The 12,819-nt window shown below is 41.5% G+C and overlaps 1 protein-coding gene across 1 annotated transcript in view; it reads left to right on the top strand.

Annotated features, from left to right (window-relative positions):
- Nucleotides 1-311: 311 nt before the first annotated feature.
- Nucleotides 312-12,819, top strand: part of bmpr1bb (bone morphogenetic protein receptor, type IBb) — a 50,963-nt gene continuing 38,455 nt past the window's right edge. The window contains exons 1-3 of the mRNA XM_051412801.1: nucleotides 312-583; nucleotides 4,801-4,870; nucleotides 6,995-7,149. The gene's annotated coding sequence lies outside the window, so the exon portion shown is untranslated. The remainder of the gene's footprint in view (nucleotides 584-4,800; nucleotides 4,871-6,994; nucleotides 7,150-12,819) is intronic.

Raw genomic sequence — 12,819 nt, 5'->3', positions numbered from 1 at the left:
ATAGAAAGCATAGCAGCAAAGCACTAATGCATTGTGTGTTATAAATCTGTAGTTGTGACAATAATTATTCAGAGAAGTTTAACAGACAGGCAGACAGGCACCAGCATGAGCTGCCACTTGTACCTGTAGTGAGAGACAGAAGTACACATCACCATAGGGACAGGAGGAACAATACCCACCGGGCACAGACACACACAGACACACACACAGACACACACACACACACACACACACACACACACAATTGGTGCATTCTTTCTTATATGATAACAATGCTGGTTGTAAACAGTCATTATTTAATTGGAGTGGCAGACAACCGGAGACAGATACTCTTATGTTGAGTTATGATGCAGTGTTATTGGAGTAATACAGAGTACCGCTGATGTGCACTTCTCCAAGACGTCGGAGGTGGGAGCTGTGCGCAGGACGACGCCAGATTTAACCAGCCTCAAATAACGCGTGGTACACTTGGAAAACTCCGCCACAACACAGAGGGACACAACCGAATAAAAGAGAGCCTAGAAGAGTTCCTATCAAGACAAACTGGGACCTTGTCGAGCTGCTTGTACAGCGGAGAGAGACGGTAAGGATACTTTGTGCGCAGTAGTCTGGTCTGCGTCGGAGCGCAGTTTGAGCTGAAGCGATAGTCTTTCTGATTGTCAAGATTTCCTCACTGAAACCAGAAGGCTCCTTGATGTGTTTACCGTGCTGCTGTTCATTGAAATTCAAACAAGGGGCTTGTTTTGCTGCCTGCGCTGAGTTTGATGCTGGTAGCAGCTGCTGGCGATCAGCGGGACTCCCGGCAGTGTTATTGAGTCTGTGGTGGTGGTGATGATGATGATGATGATGATGCTTATCAGTGCCATGATCCGTCTTAAAATCTGATCTGAGGGTCGAATGTGGTTTCTAAAGTGCGTTAGGATGAGATGCAGTTGAGTTGATTGATAAATAATTCACATTTACTACGAGTGAATGAATTAAAGTGATGAAGGTCTCTCCAGGTAAAATCTGAATATGTTGCTGAGTTCTTGCTGTCTTGTTATGACTATATAACATAGTCATAATATAGTAGTGGAGGAGGTAAAAATACTCCATTACAAGTCAAATTCATACATTTAAAATATAAAAAAATGTTTTAAAGTACTGAAAGTGAAAGTACTCCATGCAGAGAAATGTCCCCTGTGACTGTTATATACTATTATATATTTTACCATTAGATTATTATTACTGATGCATTAATGTAAAAGCAGGATTTTACTGTTGTAGTTGGTTGAGGTGGAGCTAAATTTAAACTGTTTTCTGTAGGACTGCAACTAATCATTATGTTTTTATTATGGATGAATGTGCTGATCATTTTCTTGATTAATCAGTATATTGATTTCTAAGATTTGAGAAAATAGTAAGAAATGCCCAAAAGCACCCAGAGCCCCAAGTGACACATTGACAATGCTTGTGTCGTCCAAACAATAGTCTGAACCTCAAAATTATTTAAAATAAATACCGCTATTTAAAGGGAAAGCAGAAAGTCCTCACATACGACAAACTAAACTGGAACCATGAAATGAACTGAATGATTATCAAAGTAGGAGTTGACTAATCAGTAATTCAACTTATTGTTTCAGCTGTAGCTGTATACTGTTGGATATAAACATCATATTTCATAAACTCTATATAATTGGTATGCAAAAATCTGAATTTGTAAAGTAACTAGTGACTAAAGTTGTCAAATAAATAAAGTGGAGTAGAAATTGCAGTATTTCCGTCTGAGAGTGGAGTAAAAGTAGAAAGCGACATGAAAAGAAAAGAAAAAGTACAGCTCTTGAGTAAATGTTCATTCCACCACTAAACACTTGTATATGGTTAATGAAACAATCTCACCTGGAGCTTTCTTCATCATCATCATCATCATCTTCATCAGTTTCAATTTGCCCACTCTTCATGGAATTGCTCCAATTAAAGGACTTCTCGTCCATGTCTACTAAAAACTCAAGTCGTCAATTCCATGACTAAGATGACTCCATACGATCGAAAGCTACTAAATGGACCTTGAAGTGAATAACTACATGTACCATTATTACACCCAATGTGTGTGTTAACGTCTGGCAGCGAGCTAAAGACTCCATTGCCTGTCGGTGTATAGTGGCGTGGTGTCAATGGCAATATTTGACTGTTGAACGCATGAAACAAAACATCTCTGCTCTGCAGTTGATCACTGAGCACCAGTGAACCAGAGCTGATGTCTGTGACATCACCGAGGTCCTGATGTTTACATCAGCATCTCAGAGCCCAGAGGGAGCCATGCACAACCTGCTGCATCATATGCAGGTCAGTGGTCATGTCTTTGAATGCACCAACAACCCTCAAACTCTCTACAGGACAGAGAAGCTATTTGAATTAGAGCTGAGTAAGTGTTTTTGGGTAATATTAAACACACAGAGCGATCAAACCACCCACCTACCACCCAGTCGTTGCCCTGGCTCTGCCCCTGGCAGGAGTAATGCCTGCCATTAAACTCGATCGGGATGGCATGTCAGGTGAGGGTGCATGGCGAGGTAGCGCTTTGTGGTCTACCACAGACTCAGGCTTTAAGTGTTTCAGCTTGTTGGACTCCCTGGCACTGATGGCTAACAGAGAGTATGTGTGTGAGTGTGAAAAATACCAACGTACGCCTTGTTAGCCCCAGTTATGGTGCAGCATGAAGGCAGGCCTTTCTGTTAAAAATACCTGTGTGATGGTGTCCTCACAGAGCTCTGTATGTAGTGTAATGCTGGCACACAATCCAGAAAAAATAAAAATCTGCACAGCACTTAAAGTGTCAGCCTATTTCTGTGTGCGGGCTTGTGGACCTGTTAATGGACTTCTGAAACCACCACAAATGGAAAAGTGAAGGATAATGAGACATCACACATTTGGAAATATGGCTGCAGGAAAATCATAAAACTCTCACTACCTAACTGATAAAAAAAATGGAAAAATGAAAAAATAATGAAAAAACTAAATAAAATAGAGCTATATGTATATATAATATTTATTGGATTATAGGATTTTGAAGAACATACCCTTCCCTGTAAACAGAAAATCAGAAGAAACAAGGTATTTCGCAATAGTTTTGAGTTTTACGTTAATATGGTGACTTCATTTATTTTACCTGAAACAGCATCAAGTATGTTGAAATAAAGACATCTTTTCCAGGAGAATACCAGCTCCTCTTAGAAACTGTTGCCCATGTGAGTATACCTGCAGCCTCAAACATGAACAAGCACCTAAACACACACACACACACACACACACACACACACACACACACACACACACACACACACACACTCAGTCATTCACTCTCTGATGCACATAAACCCACAAACAAACACTCATGATCTAGGTAGATACTGGCCTCAGTCTGGGGTTGTCCACAGGGCTAAACTTAGCAAGCTGCGACCCCTCACCCCAGTTTCCTCCCTTATAATTACAGGAAATGAGTCCAGCCAATCAGGGCACAGATACGTGGTGCATATTAACAAGCTCAATAGGAGCAGTATTTGAGGACTAGACAGGTAATGGACCAAGTATGTGGGAGAAGGGGAGGGGGTTGCCAGAAAGATGTCAGATATGGAGGAGTGCTCAGGTTTGTGGAGGCTGCAGGAGATTTCTGTTCGAAAGCGGAAGAAAAGTAACACTAAAGCTTTGAGTTTATCAGCTCACACTCCAGCTTTAAGCAGTCTGTCATGTAATACGAGCACAGTGACTGTCAGATGGAGCAAATGGTGGAGCTACACTATATCAAGAGACAAACTGTCAGAGATTCAGTCCCAGACAGACTTTATTCAATGTCTTTTCCAGCTGCCAGGACATTATATTTTTTTCATTATTTCCTTTATTTTTCCACACACTCACACACACACACACACACACACACACACACACACACACACACACACACACACACACACACACACACACACACACACACACACACTGATAAAAGAGCACCTCATATCAAGCCTTTCCAAAGGTATGGCTTTTCCATCTGTCGTTCGTTTACTGATTTCTGCCACTGGCCGCATACACTAACCCTCTGTACTGCATCTCCCATGCACACCCATACATACCAAAGGAAAGAGACAGTCACACGGCCCTATTTTCTTTGTAACAACAACACTGTCAACACAGATGTTGCCTGTGATGCAGGCCTGTGCTTGCATTCGTTCCAGACAGCCTCTCTCTGGAGGATAAATAGATAGATAGACGATCACTTTGTGGCTCATACCCGAAAAGTTCTTGAATTCAGTTTGAATTTCAACGTCGTGATGATCACTGGGAGTATTACACTGTACCTCCTCTGGGTACCATCAGTTAGGAAGTATGGGTGTAACGCAGCTGATCTTGTTCCACTTAAGAAAAAACCTCTTCTTACCTGTAGGCTCTTTGACAATTAATACAGCGATCGGGGCAAGTACAGATGCCCCCCTCACTGTTTCATCTGGAGTCGCTGATGAGAGACAAACGCAGGCAACAGGAATTACTTAAAGCTGCAAGCTGCTCTGCTCTTTGCCTGGAAGGTCACCAACCATGTGAGAGAAAGCCGACTTCCTGTTATTAGAGAGAGGGGCAGAAGGAAAAAAAAGGGAGAAAGAGGTACAGGATTAGTTGGGGATGATTGAAGATCGAAGAACAGAAGAGGATAAGGGGTGAATGTCAAAGTGGGGAAATGACCTGAGCTTGAAATTTAGTCTCAGTCCTTTCAGTTCTGGATGGTAGACATATGAGCCCCTTCTAATAACTCTGTTTTTTTTCTTCCAGAGAAAGACAAGCGCTGGAGCTCCGGCTGGGTAAAGTGACAGGATGCTTTCTGATGTCCTGTGTTTGGATGGTGAGTCAAGCTGTCAGATTCTCTATATCCGTTTGACCGAAAATCTGTTGTTTTTCAACTTTATACCAATTCTTATACATTTAATAACATAGTAAATGTTGCAATTTCTTGACTGTAAAACTGAGACATATTGATAAATGTTCAGTGTAAACTCTCAAATGTAATTTTCGAGTGGTTTCACTTGATGCTCCAAACCGATAATATTGTGAAGAAAGTGAAATCCAAAGCTGAAAGCTGTATTGATCAAGATAGACTGAGTGTTGATTCTCCTTCAGTAGAGGTAGTATTTGGCAGGGCTGATCCTGTGTGTGTGTGTGTGTGTGTGTGTGTGTGTGTTTGTTTGTGTGTTTTGAGATTGTAATGCCGTCTCGGCAGCAATTTGCCTCCAAAGTGGCAAGCTAATTGACTTTCTGCTGAGCATGTGGACGGCTATGTAAAATAAACCACACTGACTATAATAGAATCCTGTTTTCTCCACTAAAGTATCAGGCTAGACGCAGACTCTGACTGGAGTGCCGGAAATGAATGAGATCAACATATGATAGAGTGTAGTAAATTTTAGAAACTCTTAGAAGCTTTAATTTCACCTGAGTAATTTACCATAGCCATAGCAATGTGTATCATGTGTATGAAAGATGAAACATTTTTATCTGTCCAACAAATGATTTTAATTTATCACAATTTTGACTGATTTGTGTAACGGACTTGGAATTTTTTCTTGGTAGGAGTATCATCTCTGCTCTTTACTGTTGTTACCTAAAAATATAAACACATTTTGAAATATTAGCACATGCATTAAGTGAATTGCAATACAAAGAATCATTGTTCGTCTCCGACAAGTTCACAGACACATGTATATTTTTGCCCCTTGATTTCAGCAGCGAGCAGGCGTGCTGCATCGTTTAATTAGCATTCCTTTTACATTAAGCAATGAACTTGCCACTACAGGACCTATCATAAACAGCAAAATATGCTGACACAGCTCCAACATAGAGGCTTGGTGTACAGTCGGGAGCCGAACCCATGCAGGGCTGTGAAATAGAGAGTTACTGTACCTAGAGAGGACAATAGTAGCCTGTATATGTTGGAGAGGCTTTGCTCGGACTCCTTCTGTGACAGCGACCTGCTGGCAGGAAAGTAAAGAGGGCTGAAGCCAAGCATCGGTTTGAGTTGGAGAGTAACTCACACCCGTAAAGAATGTCAAGAATCCGTGTGTTAAAGTTCACACTGTATCACCATCTGCGACTGGATCCCGGCAAATAAAAGACAGCTGTGTGTGAGTCAGTGTATGTGCGTGCATGCGTGTGAGCATGTGTGTCTTTTGGTGTGAAAAAGTTAAGATAGAGAGAAAATGGTCATTTATTTAATTTTTATGCATAGAGTATGTTTCAAGAAGTATGTTCACATTGCTAATAATACAGTGTACACAGTCTCTCAGTTTCACACACACACACACACACACACACACACGCGCGCGCGCCTGACAAGCAGGTAGCAGGCAGGATGTCAGCTCATAATTAGGCTCTAACTTAGTGGTTTATGAAGAAAAGGCAGGTCAGCGCGACCACCCAGAATCAAAGTTTAAGTCACCTGTTTCAGCTGAAAGGGAAAGTCCGAGATTCAACACTCTCCGCTGTGTTAGTTCAGCACCATACCCAGCTGTGACTCAGTGTGTTATTCTGCTGATATAATCTTGGCTCACTGGTTACTGGCGTACGTTTCATGACACTCGCTTTCTTTTCTGAGATTTTAAAGTTCTTATATCTGTATGAAGGAGGGGTTCTGTGTTTCAGAACACACTCACAACATATCAACATGATCTCCTTTGACAGTTTGATCTTTCAACAGACTAATCTGAGTGAAGCTTTGTTCTGAATTCTTGCACGTCTGTTACTACTGTAGACCTTATTTTGCACCGTATCTGATTCTGCAAGTGAACCTCACGCTTGTCCGCTAAATAGCAAGTGACAGCGAGTGCCACTCAGACTGCGAGAGGAGATGGAGAAACAGATGAAATCAATTTCTGTCTTGTTCATGTTTTTTCCCTGTTGCCCGGCCCTGTGTTTCTGATGACAGATTGTGAAATGGGTTTCATATGTGGCTTTTTTTCCCTCCTCCCAATAGATTGGGGAGAGGGCAGAGGGCATTTGGAGTCATACCTGTGAGGCCGTCTGCGGGGAAATGTGCTGACATCAGAGCTTTGCATTTTTAAAGTGGAGGATGAGGAGGATGCTGCAGTGACTCTACAGAAGAAGCTGGGTTTGCATAGATCATATCGGGTAAGTACGCCCTCTGAGTGACATCTCTTATCAACGCTAATCTGTAAATTAAAGACTCAGTCACATCCTGGAACAAGCAAGGGCAGAATGGAGTGTGTGGAGTATTAAAAACTGTGTTACACTAGACCCGATCATAAAAAATAACAACAACAGCTTAAGTAAGATATTGTCTATACTTTGCTTTTGAGAAATCAGATGTCTAAGTGAGTGTATTTTCAGCTTCTATTGTAATGTTTGGCTCCCAATGGCACTCTGCTTTATCTGGAAACAAGCTCTCACACACACAATACTACATCACATTGCAATCCCTGTCAGGTTTTGGCACTGGTTGCAGGATTAGGGAGACAGCCAAAACAGGTGACAGGTGACAAACTCATGTCAACACTTCATGAAAAGGACTTTAACATGGGATCAACTAAATCACTATTGCAAACAAAAGGTGAGTCATGTTACTGTAGGCTGCAGTAGTTGTCAACCCCTATTTGCTTGTCTGTCATATCCCTGGTGGGTAATTTCAACTTGTGACAGCTGCTGTTCTTCGTTTAAGCAGTTTGTGTTTTGGCATGAGTTGTCGTGATTTTCCAGACTTTCCCCAGTGACATTTTGAAAAAACATTTTTTCGTATATTTTTGACCAGCTCTCCTGCAGTTTGGGCAGAGATAGTTTGTCCTCTTTGGAGCTCTATTAGTTGTCTCGTGTTACTTTGAAAATATCAAGAGCAAATGGTTAAAAGTCTTTTATAGCTATAAATACTGCTACAGTAACTGGCATTCTGCCTTTAATTATGCACTTTGTTTGTGGTACAGAGGGCTGATGTGAGCACTGAAAGAAAAGTTACAGACTTCCTTGAATAAATTAGTTAAGATTGTGTTCTGGCCTCAATTGACCACGTGGGAAAACAACACTTTCAACAGCTTGATAGGCTGCGTTTGGAGGCTCGGTCAGTATTGTAGCACTAAATTATTTCATATATGACCTTGCATGCATTTGATTTTATCATTATAGTAAAAACATTGTTACTGACTTCATCACACTGATTTCAGACACATCACCCAGCCCTGTCCGTAACACTAAAGCAAATCTGTGCAGGTTACAGGTCAAGCTGCTGCCTTTAAAGACTTGATGCAGACATGTAGAGCATTTTTCTGCTTTTCAAATCAACTTTAAGGGGGGGAAAACGAGTTAGCCTCACCAATCACTCATTTGTCCTTCATCTTTAGTTACGGTTGTGTCCAGTCTGAAAGAGATCGACCTCTCTCCTTGTCTGTCCAAGTCTGGCCTCTTTGGTGGCTCTGAGAGCTTTACGTCGAGGAGGAGGCTGGATCCGATTACAATAAAAAGAAAGAGAGAGAGTAGCAGCTAACTAACCTGCTACAGCCTGGATTGTTATTGCAGGTGTTCAAGAGCATACACAGCTGTTAATTACCACTACATAGCTCTACGCGTGGAGCTGCAGTCACACATGAGTGGCCACGTACAAGTGCATGTTGGCATGCCAGAAAACACAGATTAGGATTTAAGGATCAGATAGTTCCAGGGAATGAAATGCTTTCCTTGGGTTATAGAATCCTCTGGTTGAATCTCGTATTTGCTTTGGCCTTTTTGCTACATGTATGTTTGAAGAAGGCTTAGTCTTAGTGTCATTCCCGCAGCCAAACGCAGTTAACCACGTCTGTCCACAGAGCATTGAAAATGCATAATCTGGAAAATAAGCTTCATCTGTACTGTTCGAATGATAGCGTGTGTGCACACATGAGAGTTAGACCAGTCGATGAAAATGCTGTTAAATTAATTAATTGTCTTGTGTATCATTTGTGGCTGCAAATGGTGGTCAGCTGTGTACAATTTGGCAGCCAAGTTGATTCTCAGCTCCTGCCAAGAAGCTCTAAATCCTAATACAATAATTACAGTTTATTTACTCATTTTATTTATACTCATTAATTGTATTTTATTTAACTCACTTTATTTATACTCATTAATTATACTCTATTTCACTTTATTTGTTAGATTTTTTTCCCAACAATATTTACAATGTGTTCATTAATGCAACTGCTTGTATAAAACCCAAATTAGATTGCAGGTAGATGGACATGTTGAATTCTGTCCATCATTTAATCAGCATTAGACTAGCATCATGCTATGAGAGACAAAGACTTGAGAGTCGGCCTGTCTGACTGAGAGCTGCTCCAGCTTCTTCCTCTGCTTGTCAACACATCTCAATCACATCATCATGAAACAGCATTAGAGAGGGTAATGACTACTTGCTGTCATTCATTTCAAATAGAGGAGAAAAAGGCTAAATGAGTAGCTGTTAAATTGAGTGTCTAGACTGTAAGTAATGTAAGTGAGAAACTATGGTAGTTTGTTTTTTAACAGACCTTTATCACAAGCACATCTCTGTTTTAGACTTTGTGCTCACTCCCTAAAATTTACAAGGTGTGTGTGTGTGTGTGTGTGTGTGTGTGTGTGTGTGTGTGTGTGTGTGTGTGTGTGTGTGTGTGTCTGTGTGTGTGTGTTATGATAATGCTCACATTTGTGTTAGTGAACAGCTGCTCCTCCTTGCCTCCACCTGTGTAATGTGGCTATGAACAACACAACAGTAGCTCTCTTGTACTTTTCATGAAGATCGAGTTTAATTAATGAATGAGGGTTTGAGCACACAGCTCTCCCTAGCAAGAAATAGGAAGATAAGCAACTTTTGTCTCAAGTGCCAACATGTTGTGGCTTTATTGGTTTCCTGATTTAAGTTTAAGCTTAAAATGCTTGATTCAAACCCACCCTCAGTTTTTTTTTCTACAATTAAGAACTGTTTTCTCTTTCTGGACACAAAGTGGTCAAGATGGTGGGTGTTCCCCACCTTTTAAAACCTGTGTTTATTTTACTTTTTGAAAGTGCTGCAAATTAAGCAGTAAGTAACCTTGGGTGGACTGTTCCATGGCAGTACACGTGGGTGAGAGGGAAGGGGAGAATAAGGGAGCTGAGAGAAAAACCTCAAATGTGAAAATTGCTGGAACTCCGAGGGTTTTCAAAACAGAACTCAAGATTTCATTACACATACCTGGACAACTGAGGGCATGGAAAAACCCCTCCTTGTGTGTACACATGTGCACATAAACACACACACACACACACACACACACACACACACACACACACACACACACACACACACAGTACATGCACTCAACAGCTGGATTGGTCAGAGAAATAATAAGAATAATGTTAACTAAATAGAGCAGGGACGACTCCCAGTCAACAGAGCCAACACGTGTCAGCTTCAGAAATATGCAGAACCCCGGTCATCAATCACAGACAGGAGGGCCTCAGTCTCGCTGACAGGCTCGGATAGAGAAGAGGCAGAGTTTTTTGGCCACTCTTTGTGTGTGGACGGGCTGGTGGCGGCGGCTGTGTTCCCAGACCTGCCTAGAGCTTCTTGAATCAGGTTTGGCTGGGACTCATCCAAGGTGTTCAAGACTGACTGATGACGAGGTACGATCACATCAAACCAACATCAACAACAGAGTAAAGCTAATGGTCTATACTTGTCAATAAGGCCTGTTGGCAGCGTTCATATGTCCTCCTCAGTGTTGTTTTATTAGGTTTTAGTGTCGGTGTAAGCTGCAGATCAGGAATGTGGGAATATTCTCATGGTGGCTTGACAGTCTGCTGGTAACAGTATAACTACAGGCACTAAATTGGCCTAAACCAAGCAAAACAGTGTAAAGGGAGACAGACAGTCCTGAGGGGCCAAGCTGGAGTTTAGTCCCTAAAATTGAACCTTCACCAGGGTTCAGAAGGACAAGGAGGGATGTAGGGATGTAGGGATAGATGGCGGGGGGTTGGGGGATCCCCTGGCAAAGACAAAACCCTGAGGGTTTCTACTCTGAGATCTAACTTTGTCTGTGTAAACATGTCTGGAATGACACACACAATGTGTCTGTGTGTGTGTGTGTGTGTGTGTGTGTGTGTGTGTGTGTGTGTGTGTGTGTGTGTGTGTGTGCGTGTGCGTCAAGTGTACTACAGCCTACTGAGTGTATGTATCTGGGAAAGGGAAGAGGAAGGAACCATAGACAAGAATGTTTTCTTCAGTGTAGTGGTTCTCAACCTGATGGTGGAGAACTCAGAGGGTTATGAGACTTTTTTTATGACATACTGAATATATAGCCTCCTTTGACACTTTATTAATACAAACAAGTTTATATTAATCAGAGTAAGATATTTGCAAGAGTTGCTTATACGACCATTTGATTGATAATCCTGTTTCCATGGATTAATGGCTGGGGTAAATGAGAAGATTTATACCAATCTCATGTCTGTTGGCTAAGAATGAATCTAGGAAATGATTAGCTTAGGTTAGCACAAAGATTCGAATCGGGGGAAAACCAGCCAACCTGGCTCAGCCCAAAGTTAAAGAATTTGCCTACACCTCCAAAACGTTTATGCTAAGCTAATTGTCTCCTGGCTCTAGCTTCATATTTAGAGTACAGAGATGAAAGTTGTATTGATCTTCTCATCCAACTCGACAAAAAAGCGCATATGTGTATAATCCAACTACTAGTTCTTAAATCAAGTTATGATTTAATTTATTGGTGTGCATGAAAATGCAACCACCAGCTGTCTTTAAAATCATAAATTAGACTTTTGGGAAGACTTTAAAGATGGATCTATTGTTACAGTTGGTATGTTAGTACAGAAATCCAAGCAGGCTGTATTTCTCTTGTCCACAGACACAAGTTAATACTGTGGACACAGTACAAACGGAGTTCATCATCATCCTGATGTTCTCAACCCCCCATGAGTTGAATGGATGTTGCACTGCATCCAATTGTTTCTTCACCCACTGTCTGTCTATATTAGACACAGGGTGACAGGACAGCTGTCTCTGTGCCTCGTCTTGGTCATTGTGTACATGCACAAGGATGCATGTGTGCTATTGCAATAGATCTGGCGTGGCAAATTAATGTTATGTGGCTTGTTTGACTGAGTATGCTGTCTCCCTGCTCTAGTCTCTGATCCTGACATTGGACCCAAAAGGGGAATCATCACCCAGGAATTTGGCAGGCTTTGATCACAGGGCTGTCCAGTGAGGGTGCGGGGTCAATGCGCTGTGTGAAGAGGAAAACATGACACACTTATCTTAGAACCGAAGAATGGGTTATGTGTGACACAAATGTGCAACATATCATGTAGACAGTGGAGTGTGAATAAGCTTTGTCAGTTAGGCAACTGTAAAATTGCCTCCAGTGGTCAATTGTCAATCAAATGCAAGTACACACTTTCCTGCTGGGAAACACAAATGAGCAATTATGACTTCATCTGGAAGGCCAAGAGCCACAGATGACTGTCATAAACAAACATAATGAGATTATAATTGCTTGCCATACTGTTTACATTCTTTCACACAGAGCCTTCAGATAGAAGCTCTGCAGATCATAAGAAAGTCACAACTGCTGATTAGCATACACTAAAAGATGATACATGTGCTGTACAAGATCATCCTGACATTTTAGTGACACTTAACCCATTTCCCAGTCAGCCGAAAACAGTTTAGAAAGTAGTCTGTATCCAAAACATTCCTCCTGCAGCATCCTCGCCTTAACGATGAACATATGTTAAAAGAGAATGCAGGGTCACATGGTTAATATTTCAAAGCTCATTTTAGGTGGAGCT

Source organism: Dicentrarchus labrax, unplaced genomic scaffold (genome assembly GCF_905237075.1).
Source record: "Dicentrarchus labrax unplaced genomic scaffold, dlabrax2021, whole genome shotgun sequence".
NCBI lineage: Eukaryota > Metazoa > Chordata > Actinopteri > Moronidae > Dicentrarchus > Dicentrarchus labrax.
The sequence above is the reverse complement of the archived record's forward strand: the minus strand, read 5'-3'. Positions and strand labels throughout refer to the sequence as shown.